This window comes from Lonchura striata, chromosome 1 (assembly GCF_046129695.1).
Source record: "Lonchura striata isolate bLonStr1 chromosome 1, bLonStr1.mat, whole genome shotgun sequence".
Classification (NCBI taxonomy): Eukaryota; Metazoa; Chordata; class Aves; order Passeriformes; family Estrildidae; genus Lonchura; species Lonchura striata.
This window is the reverse complement of record NC_134603.1, coordinates 43,033,033-43,053,882: the sequence shown is the minus strand read 5'-3', so window position 1 is coordinate 43,053,882 and position 20,850 is coordinate 43,033,033. Positions and strand designations below refer to the sequence as shown.

General features: G+C 39.0%; 1 protein-coding gene across 5 annotated transcripts in view; it reads right to left on the bottom strand.

Moving 5' to 3' along the window:
• The window catches only part of NOL4 (nucleolar protein 4), a 189,293-nt gene that overhangs the window by 97,995 nt on the left and 70,448 nt on the right, over positions 1-20,850 (bottom strand). Inside the window, exon 1 of one of the 5 annotated variants that reach the window (XM_077783768.1) lies at positions 616-833. The exons of the other annotated variants lie outside the window; for them this stretch is intronic. The gene's annotated coding sequence lies outside the window, so the exon portion shown is untranslated. Of the gene's footprint in view, positions 1-615; positions 834-20,850 lie in introns of those variants that run through there. 5 annotated transcript variants of the gene reach the window in all.

The window sequence follows — 20,850 nt, the reverse complement described above, 5'->3', positions numbered from 1 at the left end:
CTGTTTAATTCTACCAGCAAGAAAACAAACACAAATTTTACACGCTACATCACGTCACACACCACCTTAATTCAGCTACATTAAAATGAGTTTTTCTCAAAGAAAAGCTCCTATTATGACTACACCTTTAAAAAGCTCATTGTTTGGGTTTTTATATGAAGAAAAAACACGACTGCATCAGGAGGTGTAAATTTTTATGCTTAATTTGATAGTTCAGCACTTTTGCAGTTGAGTTTGCAGCACACACAGATCAGTTTCCTCATGCTTTCCCGCTTATTTTTTAGCAGTCAGGAATTCTTAAGCACCCTGCACAGTGCATACACAATTTGTAAGGCACGCTCATCATCACTTGCTCAGCTTTATGCACCAAATGAGACACGCTTCAGGTTTCTATGTGCGCATCTCACAATGATGTTTTAAAATTTTATCACCTAGTTTCCAGGGAACTGAGGCTTTGAATCTATATTTGAAATGCCACCTGAACGGGTGAAACATATTGGTATTCCACACACACAGCCTCCTGCTGTCACTCCACTGCTGGCTGGCATGGGACGGTCTTCACCAAGACTTAGAAAACCTCATTCAATATTCCTCTCTGGAGGATCTGACACTTACTGTGAATTCTGCTCTTCAACTTAAATACCAGTGTCTGTGGCAGGCCAATTCTATCATTGCAGATACAGCATCCCTCAGGCGAGGTCCAACCTTTCTCTTGCAGTGCACCCAGGGATTAGCTTGACTTCCCCTAAATTCTCTCCAGTGCACAGTACAAGCTAATCTTTCCTGTAGGAAGCAGGAGATGGGGTTGCCATGACAACAGAGCACATTCTAGCAGTGGGACCACTGAGATGAGCTGAAAAGACGACAGTGAAACATGCACTCAGCCTTCCTCGGGGGCTACAGGCTTCTTCCTCCAGGATTTAATTCCCCTGCAAGTTTACTGACAGGCGAGGAGGTTGATTAGCTATGTATTTTGCTGTGGGGAGATTACTAGTTAAGAATATGGTTGAGAGATCATAGCATTATTTAATGAAACTGCCATTCTTCTTTACATTAAATTGCTGATTTAAGCGTGGCTGCTTTTAAACCACTGCTCTTTCATGCACATTAGTCCTACACTTGGTTCAGACTAACATCTCACTGTAGTCACAAGCTGAGTCCTGTTCTTCAGCTTCAGTTTTCCAGCATATTAGGTACGTTTTTATGCTCATACACACACATGCTCATACACACACATGCACACAAAGAGCACAGTGTAACATCTGTGTTTGGAGCTCAAAGGGTTCTGCTTGTGGGGGAGGGGGCACTGAGAAAAGCAAGGCACAGCAGCCACGTGTCTTGTACAAACGACACAACAGCCACAATAAGCTTTGGGAGCCCTGTTCATCAGGCAAAAGAAAATTGAGTAATCTATACTGTAAATATCAGCTATTTTCTGCCCCAGAATAATGTTTGAATCCTACGCTTCAAAGATTTTTTTTCTCAATGGGAATAATAGAAAGCTTTTTAAGCTCCTGCATTTCAATTATTTACACACTTTTAATTGCTCAATCAAATTTTCATGCAGAGTGTTTTTCTTTGTAAAATCACACAACACATTATTGTGGCAAATTCCTGGAGGCTGGACCATGACAGTGTCTTCTCCTGTTATTTCAGTAAAAGCATGTCTCAGTGAGCTCACATCTTAAAGCTACAGCAACTGAGAATTTTCTGTTTCTAAGCATGTTTGTAAGCCATTCATTTGCCGAAGATGGAATCCTGCCTCCTTTGTCCTTCATTTTTGAGCATGTAACATGTGTAGCTACACACTGAACACCCCATCATCAGGCAATACCTGTCCCCTCAGTACCTGTAAAAGCTTAACCTATCCAAGTACAAAAGACTTGGCTGCAGATGAGCCAAATCCACAGCAGCTGCATCCATTTCTCTGGAAATTTGAAAAGAAAAGAACCTCCATAAAGGTCTCTAACACAAGAAAGAGAAGGAGCCCAGAGGTTGCATTTAGACAGAACTCCTGTAGGCAGGGAAGGTGGGGGTGGATGGAACAGTGGGAATATGTGCAACAGCTTTCCCTCTACAGCAAGTTATACAGAACAGTTGGCAGGTTAGTCCCAGCTAACTTCATCTTAACAAACCATACAAGGCCAAGAATTTGGCTGGAGAGGGAAGGTTCCATGTTGGGGAGACACTTTAATGACTGGAATGTGTAAGGAAATTTTTGGGAGGTCTGGAAGACTGGGGACATGTGGAAGCCTGGGCCAGGATCTCTCAATGATCATCAAATCACTGATTTTATCCTGGTACTACACTGACTGCATTTGCAATGAGAAGTCCTCTGACAAAACCCAACCAAAAAAACCCATAAAATTCCTTTTTCATGGCTATGTAATACCACACCTCCATAACCTTGAAAAGTATCTCAGTGTTACACAACCCTTTAAAGTTTAACCTTAATTTGGATTTTAGCATGTGTCAGGAATTTATATACACAAAACAGTATCCCTCAGAATCTGCTGGCTCTGACTCATCCCACAGCTTGCTATGAAGATGAATTACACCACACAGTATAGCACCTGTATTTATTATCATCTAATTAGTGTTAGGTTTTACTTTTTTTTCCCACTTTTACACTCAAATTCTGTCCAACTGGAGAAATGCCAAATCATGTAAGCGACATATGGTTTTGCTTTTGAAATCATCCAGCCAGAATTCCCAAATACTGAAAAATCTTTGCTTAAATAACTTGCAGCTTGAAAGACAATATTTTACACCTTCAATTCCGGAGGGATACACTGATATTTGTAGGTATGCAAATTGGTTTTGAGGAAAAGGGGCATATAATCAGATGTTGAATGATGTTATAGATTTTTCCTGTCACATGCTGTCTCCTCACAATCTGAAAAGAACAGTTAACAGCAAGATTAATGCTCTGAAAATAGCAAAACTACTATTATGGTTAATGAAAGTAAGGTTCTGTTTCTTTTTGTTTCACAAGCTACGACTACAGAAACCAGTAAATATTGCCCTTAGAATGCAATCATTCATTTCTCAGTGTTCATGTGCAGATTTTCCCTTTAACAATACTGTATCCTGTGTTCCTGGAAATTCAGCCAGGTACAAAACATAAGATCATTTAGTTGTTGGATGGGGAATGGATTCCCCTGCTGGCACCATAAACAAGTAACACCCAGTTACTAAATTGGGCCCACACTATTCCTGACCACATTCTTTTCAATTCGAGCAAAAACGTCTTGTGTTTTATTTCAGATGAATACCCAAAACATTCTCTCAGCAGGAACACACCCTCTTACATGGATGTGAAGTAAAAAAAGCAATTTAAATGAGCTAAGTTTGGAGATCTCCTGGAACACCCAAGAGCTCACAGTTATTCTTATTGCATCCATATATCCCTGGGTATATACAGGAAAAGGCAACTGTTTTAGTGAACCCAGGTGGAACATGCCACAACAGGGGATAAGATAAAATGAAAGCTGAGGTCATGCATTTAAGTGGTCTACTCTAACTAAGAAACAACACTTAAGTGTAACATACCAGAAGCAGAGCAGCACACTTCTCAGGCTTGAGTAGAATAACCAGCTCTAGGCCCTTAGCAGAAAATGCTCCCACCACTCTCTGGGGTGTCTCCTAGCTTTTTCAAAGGTAGAAGCTACCTTTATCAAGATTGGAGTCTGAATTTTGCTCTTTGTTTACCTTCTTGTTTGGAAGAGGATGAATGGTGAATACACAACAGCTGCTTTTCCTCTCAACAGGACACCCACAGTTTAAAAACAAGATGTGGAAGGTCAGAAGACACATCCTGTCCTATGTTTCTGCATAAGTTCATAGCTTTGACTTCAAATGAGGAGTCTGAGGATTTCACATTGAAAATAAACAAGAAAAAAGACAGGGAAATAATATATAGATTCAACATGAAAGGTGGACATGAGAAAGTAAAGGTTTTTTGTTTTGATTTCCTGTCTTTTTCTTTATTATGCTTAACTGTGAAATCATAATTGAATTCTCAATTTTATAATATAATTTTTATACATAGACGTTCGCAGAATCCTTTGAAATCTGTGGATGAAAGAAAATATCACTCTGCTTTTTAAGAACTATTCATTTGAGATTAAACAGTGCTAAATGCTGAGCCCTGAACAAAAGGTTTAAGCACATTTAAGTGTTGCTGAAATAGAGCAACAGTGCCCATACTTTACAGGATGAAACCTGCAATTTGGGGGTTTAAATCCCCTAATTCCCTACCCTTTCCCTTCTCTTTTTAAATATATCTTGGAAACTGTGATCCTGCTTTTGTCAGATGAATTGGTTATACAGAACAGAGTGACCTTCAGTCCTTATGCAGTGATACATCAAGCAGCAGCCTACATCCAGTGCAAGCTGTACCACCACCTCCTGAAAGCAAACACAGACTTCATCCTCTAAGCACAGAACTAAAGGCACAGAGCTAATCACCTGCAAACGCCTAAATTTGTAAAAGAAAACGACAATTTTGCTTCTTTGCCTCAAGACTGTAACAAAATTTCTTAAACACAATCTGGTTTGTGGGTTTTTTTTAAATGTCTCATACAATTAAGCACTTCCCACCTATAATTCTACCACTGAATTATTTAGGTAATCAGGACATATTTCTATAACTTCTCACACTTTTTTTTCCTTCCCTGTAGTTCCTCTCAGTTCACTGACTTTACTCAAGGTTTACAATAGGAGTAGGTATCAGCAGAATCAGTGTTCATGGTCTTTGAATCAAATTATTTTGTAAGTATCGTAAAATCAACAGAACCCTGAAGGGGAAGAAATGATAATGTCTGGCTCTAGAAGGCTGAAGGATAGCTTTATTAAAACTATACTCTATTACATTAATATACTATTTAAGGAGATACTATACTATTCTACATACTTACTTCTTACTTACCTATCTAACTACTAAAAAACTCATGACACTGTTGAGAGTCCGAGACACAGCTGGATCCAGTTGGTCATTGAACCCAAACAAACTTCACCAGAATCCAATCAAGCAATCACTTCAGGTGAACAATCTCCATACCAAATTCCACATGGGGAAAACAAAGGAGCAGAGAGAAAGATTGTTTTCTCTTCTCTCTCTGTGCTTCTCCTGAGAGACAGAATTATGTCTCTCTGTCCAGAGAATGTGAATGTCACATGTAAGTAATGACACCTTTCAGAAGATAGGATTTTTTAATATGCAAAATGATAGAGTACTGTGATTTCATTCTCATAGCCAAATGAACTTATACAGAGAAACCAAGACGGCCTATACTTGTAAAATAGTAATATAATTTTATCTCCTTAAGCAAATGCTTTGCATTTTATGATAGTTGTGCAAATGTAAAAATACTTGCTGAAGGGATAAAGCTACCCCATTGTGAGACATGGACAACACTGAACAACATTAAATTATTTCTACACTGAAATCCTAAATGCAAGATGAGGTCAGATGTATCAGTAGCATGTTCTTTTCTCTAGGTCTTTAAGATTAGTTTATCAGATTGGGAGTGGTGGAGAGGCCTAGAAAAGATAAAAGTGCTCTTTCAAATGTTTGTTGCTTAAACAGCTTCTAAAAACTGAATTTCATAACTTTTCCAAACAGGCAGCTGGACTGAACTGAGAAATCTCCAGAGGTGCCTTCCAAATTAATTTATTCCATGATTCTGTGAGTTACATTGACTACTTTGTGGCAGTACAGCCTCTGGTGAGGGAGAGCAACAATAAAAGATTACACCATACTCTGTCTGATGGACATTCTTATTCAGAAAGAGGATATATAGAAAATAACACTGACTTTGAAATACACTATATTTCCAGCAACTAGCCCTTAACGTTCTCCTGCAAGAGGAAAAGAACAGATATACTCTCTCAACCCTGACACAAGCCAACAGCCACAAGCATGATGGAGAAAGGGAGCATGTTTCTTTGACTTACCCTCCTGCCATCCAGCTCCATTGTCATGGTTGGAAAAGACCTCTAAATGATTGAGTCCAACCTTTGACCAATCAACTACCTTGTCAAGTAGACCATGGCATGAAGTGACAATCCAGTTATTTCTTTAACACCTCCAGAAACAGTGACTCCACCACCTCTCTGGACAGTCCAACATTTAAAAACTCTTTCCATGAAGAAATTCCTCCAGATGTCTGGGTGTTCCAGTGCTCAAGCTTGCAGCCCCTGACTCATTGCTGAACCACACACAGATGTACCCTACAGCAGCCACAAGCCCAGTGAATCTTTCATACAGTAACACTTTTACTCCTAACAGGTCTGAGCTCCTGCCCCTTCATCAGTCTTCAGCACATTGTGTTACTGCGCTCCTGCAGAGAAGCCCTGTTCTTCAGGACAATTTTGTACCAATCTGACCAGTGGAGATCTCTGATTTTTTTTATCTGTAGTTCCCTGGATACCAGCTGCAGCATTGCAAGATTCACATCTGCTATCTTCCATTTCAATGCAAGATGCTTTGAAGGTCAGATTATTTTTTTGTGTACCTAAAATGTAAGTGTGAGCCTTAAACTCTACATTCCCAGTTAGGAAATTCAAGGCAGGTGTACTTAAAATATTTAAATTAAATACGATCTGGGTATTATCACAAAAAGTCTGCATTTAGCAACACGTAAATTTGGACAAATGAAAATGTTCAATCCTTTGAGATAACAGAGCTCATTTACAAACACATGTTTTGCAAGCTCAATGTTCTTGCTGTTATACAGAGTTGAAGTATACTCTCTGAATTTATAGGACAAAACATGCCAGAGTTCAAGGATGACACTCTTAGTGATATGATTTAGGTTTAGATAGTTCTGTGAGTTCTGACACTTCAAGGAGTTGGACAGGATGATTCTCATGTGTCTCTTTAAACTTGAGATATTAATTCTCAGATTCTTATATTTACATTTAACACTATTAAAAAAGCTAACTGATTTCTGTTTATTATTATGAATTTTGTTCTACAAACTCATGTCTTTGTGCATAAGCTATCCAAATGGGCAAAGTATCATGCAGTAGTTTCAGACAAAAATTAAGACCTCCAGATTATTTATTGCTTCATCACTTCAGTCAGAAAGTAGCATCTCTATGAAACTCTGCAGTCTGACTTTTTCAGCTGATCTTAAAAGTCCAGGAAATCTAAGTTTTTATTCTTTGTGCATTAAAGAAATTCAACTACCTTTAGTTAAGAAAGGAAAATTTAATCTAGATTAGCTTTATTGAAGTAACTTCTGCTTCATTGCTCATATTTATGACATTATGGGAAATTATCAGTATGATAAATCCTTTTTGTAGTGCTCATGGTTTCAAATGAAATTAATTTTAGAAGCTGCATCAAATTTCCTTCTTATTACTCCAAATCATGTCACTACAGTACTGTGGATGACCCTCTGTGCATTTCTGTGTTTAAATGTGTTTAGGTCTTATTTCAATGTAACAGGAAGTCTGGTTTTCAATTATTCAATACTTGGTCTTTTTAGAAATGTACAGCTTCTTTTCTCATATATATCAATTTAGCTTACTGTTGAGGAGAAAAACACTGACATTAAAGAAGTTGGAAATTATGCAACAACACATAGTGAGATGACTGACGTTTCTGTAAACAAACAACTTGGAAAGACCAAAAATGCCCCTTTCCTGGTCATGCCAGGCAGGATGTTAAAGCTCCCTGAATGGCTTTCACAGAATCGTAGAATAGTTTGGCTCAGAAGGGACCTTAAAAATCCTCTAATTCTTACCCCTCTGTCATGAGCAGCATTGCCTTCCCCTAGACCAGGGAGCTGAAGTCACATACAGCTTGAGGCTTTGAACACTTCCAGGGATGGGGCATCTACAGCATCTCTGGACAATGTGTTTCAGTGCCTCACCACCCTGACAGGAAAGAATTTCTTCCTAATATCTAATCTAAATGTACTCTTTTTCAGTTGAAAGCCATTTCCCCTTGTTCTGTCACTATATTAATTATGAATTCAGAGCAGGAGAAAACATTTTAAATAATTTCTGTCTTAAAGATCATGGTAAATAACAAAGTTTACATAAACCTTATTTGTTGATGATGTTTCTCATGGAGTTGCCATTTATGACAGACACACAGAGAAATCAAGATCAGCTAATACAAAAAGTTAGTGACCCAGAAAAGTGACAAAAAAGCATCCTAGTAATTTTTTCTTTTAAAATGTAAGGATAAATACTTGGTATAAGACCATGAAGATCAAGATCAAAAGTGAAGCAGCTCTGCTCTATTTCTTTGCATCTGTATAAAGAGGTGAGAAGGATAAGCAGCTATCCAGCTCTCACATGACAAAGAATCATACTCAAGGAACACCAAAATGGGAAAAGAATTGAACATTCACATTTTCATTCTGGTTCAGTAGACATCAGTGGATTTGAAAGAAATTTACTCATATTACCCCATGGCTGCTGAATGACAACTGAGGAAGAGAATACAGTGAAGCTAAAGAAAATGCAACCTGTAAAACAGATAGTTCACAAATACCAGGTATAACCTTTTAAGCACAGCTGATCTGTATCCAAATACCTGCATTGATTCTTTGCTTTTCTATGAGGTGCACCTCTGGAAGACTTCTATGAGAGGATGAAACAACAGCATTTCAAAAGGACATGAGGAAGAGTGTGAAGAAAACTTTACTTCCTCTTGAGTCTTCCGCCTTGTTCCAACGCACTGTTAAGCTTCGTCAGCAGGTATAGAAACACTAATCCTTTGGACCTGGTAGGTGCAACAGCTAAACTAGTTTCTAAAGGGTAATTATGTAATCCTCATTTAAATTGTTATCTTACATCACCAGAAGAGAAGGCAGTTGACTGATTCACTACAGCTGGTACTAGACTCAAAGAATGATATGAAGAAAATATTCCAAGGACATCTACCCTGAAGTGAACCACTTAGGCACTGCACATAAGAAAGACAAACAAATGAAGCTGAGACATGAGAGCACTACCTGGGCCAAAATCTATGCTTACTCCATCTGCTAGCTAATGCTCACAGATAGATATCAATGTTAAGGAATATCTAATAGGGACAAAGAGGGGATAGTGCTATAAATCTGACCTAAGAGTACTCACCATGGAGGAAGAATGGAAGATGGAAGGGGATATCCCATCCATAGTGTATCCTCTAAAACAAAAACACCAACAAGCCTAATGTCCCCCATAGGAGACCAAATAGATGAGGGTAATATTGATGATTATTGCTACCAGCCTAGTCCCATCCATGCAATGCAGCAGAGAGATGTGGGGGGGTTATTGTTAGTTCCCACCCACGCATCGGTTCTGAAACTCCCACTAGTAGACATGATTCAGGAAGACTGCTCCCCACCAACGTTCACATTACATAAAGGCTTTGATTAGATCAAAATGAGAATGGCAACATTTTCACCCTGCATCTCAGCCTTACAGATTTTCACTGACAGAGTAAAGTCCCTTTGATTTTGGGTTATTTGGTGGTTTTTTTTTGGTTTGTTTTTTTTTTTTTTTTTTGTTCACATTTCCTGCCACTAAATCACTAAAAGGTCATGGATAAACAGAGAATCATTTTTAAAGCCAGTGCCCTGTGGTGCTGGTTCTTCATGAGAAGGCTGGATGTGTGCTTCTGGTTTCCTTTGCAGAGCTGGTACACTGGTTTGACACTGCCAGTAGGCACATTTTGGAGGGCTGCCTGCAACACCTGCGTCTCCACTGAGCTCTGCCTCCAAGGCATGTACCAGTGTGTCACTCTGCACACAGAGGGAGATGAGGGTGGGCACAAGCAGCTCCAGCTGCAGCACAGTGCAACTCCTGAGAAACATGCCTAAGCACTCGAGGAGGAGGAGGCAGGCACATGGAGTCCAGGCATTGACCCCTCACAGTTTACTTTTGCTTTTAATGAGCATCACCAGAGGCATGCTTTTTGTTTCAGAGATATTGCTCTTGCCATCTGAGAAAGGTTAAGGAAAAGAAAGTCAGCGTGTCAGCGGTATACAAGAGGGGAAATAGAGAAGAAAAAGGACTGAAATGAAGACCTGCCTATTCTTTGTCCTCAGGTAGTTTTTCTTCTGGTTGGTTAGTTTGGAGGTTTTTTAGAATTTCTGCTTAACATGTATGTGCTTGCATTAGCACTTACAAACTACTGCTTGTATCATGTCACCTATACGGCAGCATTGTACCCATACATGTGAGTACACATAAAAATCAAGCAGGACAAGAGAGAAAATACATGGATTTAAAGAAATATTATCCCTTCCATTCTCCAGACAAGAACCAAGACCAAAAAAATCAAGAGACCTGACCAGGGCAAAGATTACTAGGAAAGAAGCACAAACCCTTTGAATCCCTGAATCTGCCTCTCTCCCTCTCATGATCAGAGCAGGGATTGCATACTGGTCATTCTCATAATGCTACTTTTGCTGTTAAGCTATTTTTTTCTACCACACCAACAAGGGTAATTTCTTTCAGAGGTACATTTATTTCCCTGTGTAACCACTGGTGCATCTAATAACATAGTTTCCATTTAAAAAAAAAAAAAATAGTTGCAAATTGTCAGCAGTAACAGACTCTAAAAAGCCTCAGGATGGTTGAATTCAGCATGTTAGCACAAAATAATCAGATGCTTTTCAGTAAAGAATTCCACTTCACTGATGACAAAAAGTGTATTAAGCAATACAAAGAGCTAAAACAGAGATTTAAGTTACACTCAGTCTTTATGTTGGTTCATGAGGATAATTAGGACAACATAGATCAAAAATCCAACAGCAGGCTCACAACACCATATGTAACTGAACGCTGCCTTTTCTTTCTGTTTTGCTATAGTTTCTCTGATGCTCTGCTAAGTGAAGGAAATCCCCTCACTTATTTTATCTGCAGGACTTTGTTTCCTTTATACTATGCAGAGTATTCCATCAAGTATTTGACATTTAGATATGATGGCTGGAAATCTAAAAACAAGGACAAATAACCACAGTGGGTCAAGCAAAGATTCATCTGGCCAAATATCACAATTTTAAGCAGATGTTGGGCAAAAGACTATAGGAATGGCAAAATATGTTGATTTTTCTCCTACTACATCCTTGCAGCTTTCAGCGATCAACGCTTTATCATCTTCTCCGAGGGAAGTTTTTTAAAAATATATTCTATAGCCATCAGTTTATCTATGCTTTTAGGACTATGTTCACTTCAGGCTTTTTTTTGCTTCTGAAACATTTTGTGACACTAATACCTCAACTTAGTGATTGTCTCTGTGCAAAAATGCCTTCTTATTTTTATGATCTCACTGCTTGATCATTTTATTGTGACACAATTTATACAGTATGAGAAAGAGTATAGACTAATACCATGTTTACCACTGCACACCAATTACAGCTGTACAAACCTCTGTCATACCATTCCCTCAGGCATACTTTTCCCTAAAATGAAATGTCCAGGAGTTTATTTAATGTCTCTTAATTTCACAGCTCTTTCTTTTATACACCTTCTTCATAGTGTCCTCCCTAGGCCTAGAGCATTTTGTGATAGTAATTGTTTTATAACATCAGTTTTCAATGTGTGATAATGCAATTAAGTTCAAGGAAGCACACCGAATGTAACATGATAATAAACTCATATTGTGTATGCAAATTTTTTGCAGTGTTTAAACAGAGTTTTAAGAAGTAGAAAAGATTTTTAGCTAACATTTCTCCCTAAGTGTACAAATATGAGATCAATTTATATATGAAAGATTAACAAGCTGCAGATTGAGAAGTCCAAATTTGCTACTCTTCCATAAAAAGCTCTTCTGCAGAAGAACATACAACCTGTTTTTAAAGCTCACATCAGTGGCTCTGATGAACTGGACTCGCACTACAGATTGTCAGGATACAGAGATATACATTTCCAGCTAAGAAATCTTACACAGTAATACAGCAAAATTTAAACTCTTGAAACTCTTCCCTCCTCTGTTTAGCACACCTCTAAGAAATAGCAAAGAACACATCACAGATGACCTCAACTTTTGCATGGTAAATAAGGATAGGTCCTTAAGAAAGCTTATTCTCAAACAGTATGTAGTGTATAAAAAAATGGAAGTTACATATGCAAACAGGTAGGAAGCCTAAACTGTTCAGTCAGTAAATGATAATATACCAAAAAGAGCATGCATCCTACCTGTGTCTTCATATTATAGATTCTACAGTTAAGGCTACAAAATTTCACACTATGAAAAGATATTGGCAGTAATGCACTGGTTACTATTCTAGAAGATCCCCAGGAGATGGTATTTATTTAGGTGGAAAACTATTTCTGGGGATAGCCTCCTGGGAGATCCAGTACATCTCTTCCTGAGCCTCCCAGGGGGACAGCAGTCAGACAACCACACTTCAGCATCCTGCAGTACAACACAAACAACATAATGCAGGACGTTCACTCAGGACAAGCAGACAGCTTCTGTCAGTGTCTCATTAGGCTGCCACAGCAAGTAAAGGCTTCACACAGGGATATTAGTATTCCAGTCACTGAATCGATGGTATATAGAAAAGTTGTCTTTTCCCTTCACATATTTATATGTATATTACACTATACCAGAGGGAAACTCTTTCCAAGGCTTTCTTTCACCCAGCTTGCTGCACACCAACCCAGGTCATGTCTCTAAGCCACAGGCCTGAGGCTATTTAATTTATAGACACTCTAGCCTTAAGTGAAATACACAATATGTCGATTCAGTCAATAAAACCAGCACCAATAATGGCTTTTGCCAGCATAGTATCCATATCCAGTTCACTGTCTCTCTGGTATTTAATAAATGCACTTAATATGAACACAGCATCTAATTTAAGTTGCCAAAGTTTTCTGATTTCACAGATTAAATGAAAAGAACTTCCGAAACCTGAATTACTTGTTCATAAGTTTCACCTCATGATATCAAGTGCTCCAAATTAGAAAGAAGCCCAAAACTCTCAAAATTACTAGAGAAATAATTTATGAACAGGTATAAATAAATCCCCAAATCTGCATTGTTTAGAAAAATGGATTTTTGCATTTTATTTAAGTGTTTCATTGGGTATTGCTTGAATGAGCATTTTAGCTTACGGCTGTACTAAAAATCAACCACATTTTCTGGAGAACTGAAATTAAAAAATAATAAATAAATAAATAAACAAAACAAAAAAAAAAGCTAGTCTTGTTAATTTAGTCAAACTTGTTGGCAACAAACAAGAGGAGCTGGAACCCATTGTACAGCAGGAACCACTGGAGCTTGATGATGATGATGATAAAGCTGAATGGTTTTGGGTAAGCATGAGGGGGAAGGCCAGCAAGGCAGATGTGATGGTGGGAGTCTATTAAAGACCACCCAAACAGGATGAAGAGGCAAATGAAATATTCTAAGGGCATATGGAAGAAGTCTCACTATGACTATGTGTTGTTTTCCTGTGGGCCTTAGATGTACCAGATGTCTGATGCAAATACAAGAGGGAGTAGACAGTTTAGGAGGTTCCTAGAAAATGTAGAAGAAAACTCCCTGACAGAGCTGGTGATTGAGCCAGTTGAGGAAAATGCCCAGTTGGACCTGTTGTTTGTGAACAAAGACTGGTGGGTGCTGTGATGACTGGAGGCCATCTTGGGTATAAAAATAATGAAATTATAGTTTTAGTTCTTGGAGAAGTAAGGAGAGGTGGTAGCAGTTCCAACACGTTGAATTCCAGAGGACAGCCTCTTCAGGAGACTGGTGGACAGCATCCCCTGGGAGACAGTCCTGAAGGGTAAAGGCGTCCAGGAAGGCTGGATATTCTTCAAGAGGGAAAAGCTAAAGGCACAGGAGTAGGCTGTCCTCATGTGCCAAAAAATGAGCTCATGGGGAAGAAGACCTGCCTGACTGTACAGAGCTATTTAGCTAGAGCTCAGGGGGAAAAGGGAGTTTATGACCTTTGGAAGAAGGGGTAGGCAACTCAGGAGGGCTACAAATATATCATGAGGCTATAGAAGGAGAAAATTAGAAGAGGCAAAGTCAAACCACTTTGATGCACACATGGAGCCAGATAAAATCTACCCAATGGTACTGAGGGAGCCAAAAAAAAGTGCTAACCAAGCTGCTTTCCATCATTTACCAGCAGTCCTGCCTAATCACCCAGCTTCCAGGTGAGTGGAGGTTGGCCAACATGACACCCATCTACAAGAAGGGCCAGAAAGAGGATCTGGGGAACTACTGACCTGTCAGTCTGACCTCAGAGCCAGGGAAGGTCATGGAGCACGTAATGACACATACAGAACAACCAAGGGATCAGACCCAGTCAGCATGGATTAAGGACAGGCAGGTGCTGTTTGACTGACAAAATATCTTTCCTTGATAATGTGACATGCTTACTGGAGGAAAAATAACATGCTTACTGAGGAAAAGGCTGTGGATGTTGTTTACCTGGACTTCAGTGAACCTTTCAATACTGGCTACCACAATGACAGTGCAACAGGCCCCCCAGCCAGGTAATAAGTTACATAGACTCCATGCATTTACAGAAGGCTGATCAATTTTCTTTATCTTTTATATCCTAGTTCGCTACACATGGCCTAATTGGTCCTTCACTTAAAACACCATCACCGTTGGCTAATTAAGAAACCACCCTTTGGTAAACAAAACTCCAGAACACATTCCACATGTTCACAATACCAAGTGCAGCAAGTTAAGATAAGAACTGGTTCTCATTCTTTTCTCTGATCTTCTCACAGACTTTCCCAGGCATCATTCTGGGAAAGTGTCTGTTTCCCTCTGTGGCCAGAGTGCTGCCACACCACAGCATTCTTGCAGACAATCTATCTGCTCATGGCTTGGAGGGGTACACAATTCAGTGTAAAAAATTGGCTTAATGACCAGAAAGCCTAGAGAGTGGTGGTGAGGGAGATACATCCATGGGGCAACCAGTCACCAGTGATCTTCCCAAGGGTTCAGTACTGGGGCCAGTCCTGTTTAATATCTTTCTTGATGATTTGGACAAAGCAATCAAGTGGCCTGTCAGTGTGTTCATAGACAACACCAAGTTGGGTGGGAGTGTTGATCTGCCAGAGGGCAGGAAAGCTCTGCATGGGGATCTGGACAGGCTGGATCAATGGGCTGAGGCCAATGGTGTGAGGTTCAACAAGGCCAGGTGCTGGGTCCTGCTCCTGGGTCACAACAACCCCAAGCATCTCCACAGGCTGGGGGAAGAGTGGCTGGAAAGTGACCCAGTGGAAAAGGACCTGGGGCTGGTGGTCAACAGCCAACTGGACATGAGCTGGCGTGTGCTCAGGTGGCCAAGAAGGCCAGTGGCATCCTGGCCTGCATCAGCAATAGTGTGGTCCAGCAGGATGAGGAGAGTGATTGTGCCTCTGTACTCAGCACTGGAGGAACCACACCTCCAATGCTAAGTACCATTTTGGGCATCTCACTCCCAGAAAGACATTGAGGTGCTGGAGTGAATCCAGAAAGGGCAATAGAACTGGTGACAGCTCTGAAGCACAAATCTTTTGAGGACTGACTGAGGGAGCTGGGGTGGTTTAGCCTGGAGAAAAGAAGGCTTATCACTCTCTACAACTAGATGAAAGGAGGTTGTAGCCATGTGAGGGTCAGTCTTTCCTTCCAGGTAACAAATGACAGGACAAGAGGAAATGGCCTCAGGTTGTGCGAGGGGAGTTACAGAGGAACAATTTCTTCACACAAAGGGTTGTCAAGCATTGGAACAGGCTGCCCAGGGAAATAGTTGAGTATTTAAAAGAAATATAGATGGGGCACTTAAGGGACATGATTTAGTGGTGTACTTGGCAGTGCTGGACTCAATGATCTTTTCCAACAAATTCTATAATTCTGTATCTGCCAGCTTGAGAAAGGGTTGGGTTTCTTGCAGTGAACAGTATTCCTCTCATCTGCTTCTAATGCCTTTGTTTCTGGCAGAAGTCCCAGTCTGAGATAGTAGTGGGCATAGCAAGTGCTAATGAACTGCCATTTGACTCCTCATCCTCTTCTTGCAGAGAAAGGAAGCCAGAGGATGGAAATTTACCCCATTCTACCCAGGGGAAAAAGGATAGTAAGGTGCATTTTCCTAGTCCAAATATTCTTTTTTCCCCCTAAACCCATTACTTGCAGAAACAAAAATGAAACTGTCAAAGTGTTCACAATACTGCTGACATAGACACAGGGAATAAAGCTTTGAAGAGATGAATCACCAGCTCTGGTGAAAGAATAACTAGGAATTCAAACATCTGGAGAAAATGCCATGCTGGCTCCACCCTTTCTGCCATATAATTCCATTTAAACACAGTATTTTAGAGCTAAGAAGAAAAATGTTCCCATTAGTTTTGCTACATTGAGACACTGTAAGTAATGCCCCATTAGCCTCACATAGCTTACATCTGCTTTTACTTAAATATGAAAAACATAATAGTCCATGCCCATGATATATCTTGTGTCTTTTCTGTCCCTCACACTAATCATTTTTCAGCATTCATTCACCTTGAGTATGGGATGTTCAGGAGGAAAGCCAGACAGTCACAGTATTTTGCCTGTTTCCCAGAACTTTAGAAACAACTTGGGGTTGTACAGAAGCTACAGTCATCACAAAGTCTGCATGAGGACCTAGCACCAGAAGAGTTTCTGGGGACTATTAAGAGAGATGATGATGAGGATAACATTAATAACAGTAATAATGATTATAATTATCTGTAGTTTTCAGCTAGAGGAAAACAGATAAAAATAATTTTTCATCAAGGAGCTATGAGAAAAGCTATGAAAAAGGCTGGACAATGAACCCTTTTCCCAGCTACTCTGGCTAAATCTGTTTTACTCTAACCAGCTTTATTGAAAAGACTTCTTTGGAGTCGTGACAGCAACTTCACACTACTCTTCACCTGAACCCCTAGAAAGGGTGGAGCAGCTCCACCACCTGCTCTCTCAGAAGAATCTCTGATGGGATGCTGGCTCACTCCATACTCCTGCAGAGAGACACCTCCTAGAAATGTCTTGAATGAATCTGCTCTTTTCCTTTCATGCAAAGGACTTACTTATTCTCCAACAGTCCAATAAAGAAAGCAAGGATATTCTTAAAAGAACTAATTTCACTGGTCTTTCTTAAGGAAAGCTTTGCCCTCTTCATGTGGTATTTCCTCTTTAAACTGAAGAGAAAAGAAATTAAATATTTCCACAAAGGACAATAAGTGAGAACTATCTTGGGCATGACTTATGTACAAAGTGGACATTTACACTTGTAAATTTACACTAGTAAGAGGCAGGTCTGGACACCTTCATAAATATCAAGGTTGACAGATGCGTCCATCAGATTTTTTCCCATTATAATAAATATTCTGAGCAAAGAGACAGACTTTGTAGATTTTCCTTTACCTTAGCTACCAGCCATAAGCTACTGACTTCTACTACTGAGATAGCAGTGAGCATAGCAAGTGCTAATGAACTGCCATTTGACTCCTCATCCTCTTGCAGAGAAAAGAAGCCAGAGGTAAAGAAATAACTGAAGTAACTACACTGTCACAGCCCTCATCCTTCAGTGAGTGAGGAAAACTATGCACAAGGCAAGAGACAGTGTGAGGCTAAGAACTGGGGGAATACAGCAGTCACAATACAGTCAGAAAACAAACAATATTGCACTACAAAATTCAATACTCACACAATATGCAATAAATATTTCTACTAAGATGTATCCCAGTTCAACAAAGCACCTAATACTTTTAATAATTTAAGTACATGTCAGGAAAGATTTACAAATGTTCTGAATCAGGCCTTGTTTGTATCCTTTGCAGCTTGCTTTTGTGACACTGCCTGTGATACCACCTTCTTTAAATAAAAAGGCAAAAACCACAGTATCTTCACTTGTCAGACACAGGAAGTACCATTAGATGAGATCTGAGGAGTCTTACACTTCTGAAACTCACAGGCTACTGTTCCATGTGTTGTTAGGCCACAACAGAAAGGATGTAAGAACATGGTGCTGAGTAGGAAGAGACAGTCATGTTTAACTCTAACCATTAGCTAGATCTCAAAGTGATCTTCTCATGCTCCAGCTTGAATCCCTACAAACTCTAGGTAATGAATCACAGGGAACTGCAATTTACTCATTTTGTTTGCTTTTGGTTTTGTATTTATTTTGACCGAGAAGTATTTGTCACCTGGTGGGGAAGTCACCAGAAAAACGTCCTTAATGTTACTTTTTATCTCTTTTGTCCTACTGAGTATATTCCTGTTCTCGTGATGAATAATTAGACCTAAAGGAAATGCAGTAAAATCTAGCTCCCACTTGCTGTTAGAAATTTACAAGGTATCATACTACAGTCACTTAAAATAAGGTCTGAAGATTGATTTATTTTCCAAAAAAATCAAAATAATCTGTAGAATTTAATAATGCCATAGGAGGCCACTAATTGTAGAACAATTTCATTAAAACATTGTTTGCTTTAAGGTTAACAATTAAAAAATATATTCTATCCAGTGAATTACATTTTAATATACTTATTTGTGTGAATATATTTGGCAATCTCCTAAGTCACTTTTCAGTTGTGAGTTTTACATTTCAACCCCTCCCTACTTCAGTTAAATAGGACTTAATTAAAAACAACTCTAAGAGGTTAAAAATTCAGATAATTTAAATGTTACACCTCACAAAGCAAACTATATTTAATAATAAGCTTTTTCTTTTGGATGAAACATTTTTAATACTTGCAGAAATAATTGATGTTGGTGGAATTTTGATATCAGTAGACCTCTAGTGGCTATTACAGTAATTGATGGTTACATTATGATTTAAAATACAAATATGTTTTTCAGAAAACAGAATAAGAGAAAATCCACAAAAGAAAAACTGCAGAAAAATGTTATTAGTGTTATTAACCCATAGTTAATGCCTGCATAATTTCACAACTCTTACACAATGAGTAGATAGAGATCTGGCTCTCATTGATTTTAGAAAAATTACACAACTAAATATGTTTGTAAATTTAGTCATCAAACCCCAAATCTGAATCAGCAGTGGATGCTTTAAAATTTTCCAAGATTAATTCATAAATATTTGCCCAACATTCTGAGGAACCTATTTAGAAACTGAGTCTTAAAAGGAACAGGGAAGCACTTCATGGCTCCCCAGCCAGGGCAAGAGGCCTCACTCTGCCCACACACTCTGTTTGGAGAGACCTCAGACCTGCGAGCCAGAACTGCTCTGCAGAGGGCTTGAGACCATCCCCAGTCTTGACTGGGAGCTGTGGGACAGGAGGACACTGGCACATGCTGTAGCTGGCCATGACTCCAAGCAAGAGGGCCAGACATTGTCATATGTAGAGCCAGACACTGTCAGTATTTAGTAAAATATCCTGTTTAATGATCTTTCATTCATTTTGGTTAAACTGTCATATTGCAGTGCCTATCAGCAATTGTAAAATAGATAGGATCCCTTGTGGTGATTTAGTAAAGGAACCAGTAAAGGGCAAGCCTCAATGACCTTTGAAAAATCAGTCTACATTAGCTTAATGCAATCTCAAAGACACAGATCTGATGCTTGGAAAAGGGACACTCAGCTCTAAAGTTGAAGCTTTTGCTCATTTAATTTGCTTATTTAAAGTTTTTGTCATGATATTACATTCCCCTACATCATCTGAAATGCAGTTCAGGAGCTTGGGTATAGATTTACAGTTTTTATCTTTCCCACACTGCTCAATAAGAAAGAATGAGATTTTCCATTCCACAAAATCCAGAAAGGCAAAGAGGACAATCTATATGAATATATCTGAATATTAGCTATCTTATCCTTCCTGCCCATGTGACTAGTTAAAAGGCTTTTTGTCATATCTATGCCTAACAAACACTTAATGGCTTTTACAGATGGTATTAACTATCTTCTTCTCACAGGGAATCAAGGGGGTTTATCTCCTAAGAATAAAAACCTAGACTCATACAGTATTAGTAAGAAAGCAGTATTAAAATCAAATTCTCATTGCCTGAGGGCCTCACACTTGCCCATTTAAGACTCCACTTTAGTTAGCTTTTTCATACTATTTCTTTCAGATTTACTTCAGATTCAGAGTAGCAGTCTCCCTCACATAGCACTACACCTTCACACTAAATCCAAAAAACTCTTAGTCAAAATTGTTCAACAGATTTCTGTGTGGTCTCTTTCATAGGCTGGTGAAAAAATAATAAATCACATGAGCAATCTGAAAAGTTGATTCTTATTTAAAAGACAATTTTGTCCACCTGTGCATGAAATCTACTGCCTTCTGATGGACCTTTGTGTCAAAGTGATTTTCACAACTTAAAATTGTCACAAAAACATGATTTTGCACCACGTGTATATATTTAGAACATAAACAGTATCTAGAAAATATATTCTATTCATAATTTTGCACATATTTGTGTACACTAAGACAGAAAATCCAACACTGTCAAAAAGGTGAACCTTTAACCTCCAATAGGGTTTTTTTTAAAGAATGGAAAGCTTACTTAACAAAGGCAGATTTGAACTGAGGAAATGAGTCCAAAGAGATATGAGCACACACAGGGAAATGCAGTGGTGTAAAATATTAGGCCAGTGCAAAAATCTCTCCCCTCAAGGAATATCTTCCAGCATATACTCATTGAACCTATTCTTGACTGTTTACCATAGGTTGGGCAGTTCAGAAAGAACAAGTTTAAAACATTTGCAGCTAAGCATTCATATTTTCAAAAAGGTCAGCAGACACACTCTTGGCAGTCTATGTCCAACAGTTGTCTATTCAGATAGGATGATTGCTTTTCATTGTCAGATCAAGTCTTTTCTTAAGGATGTAGCCGAACTTGTTAATTATAAGTTTAGCTGAGCAAATAAACTCTTTTCTTAAAGACATAGTCAAACTTGTTAATGAGAA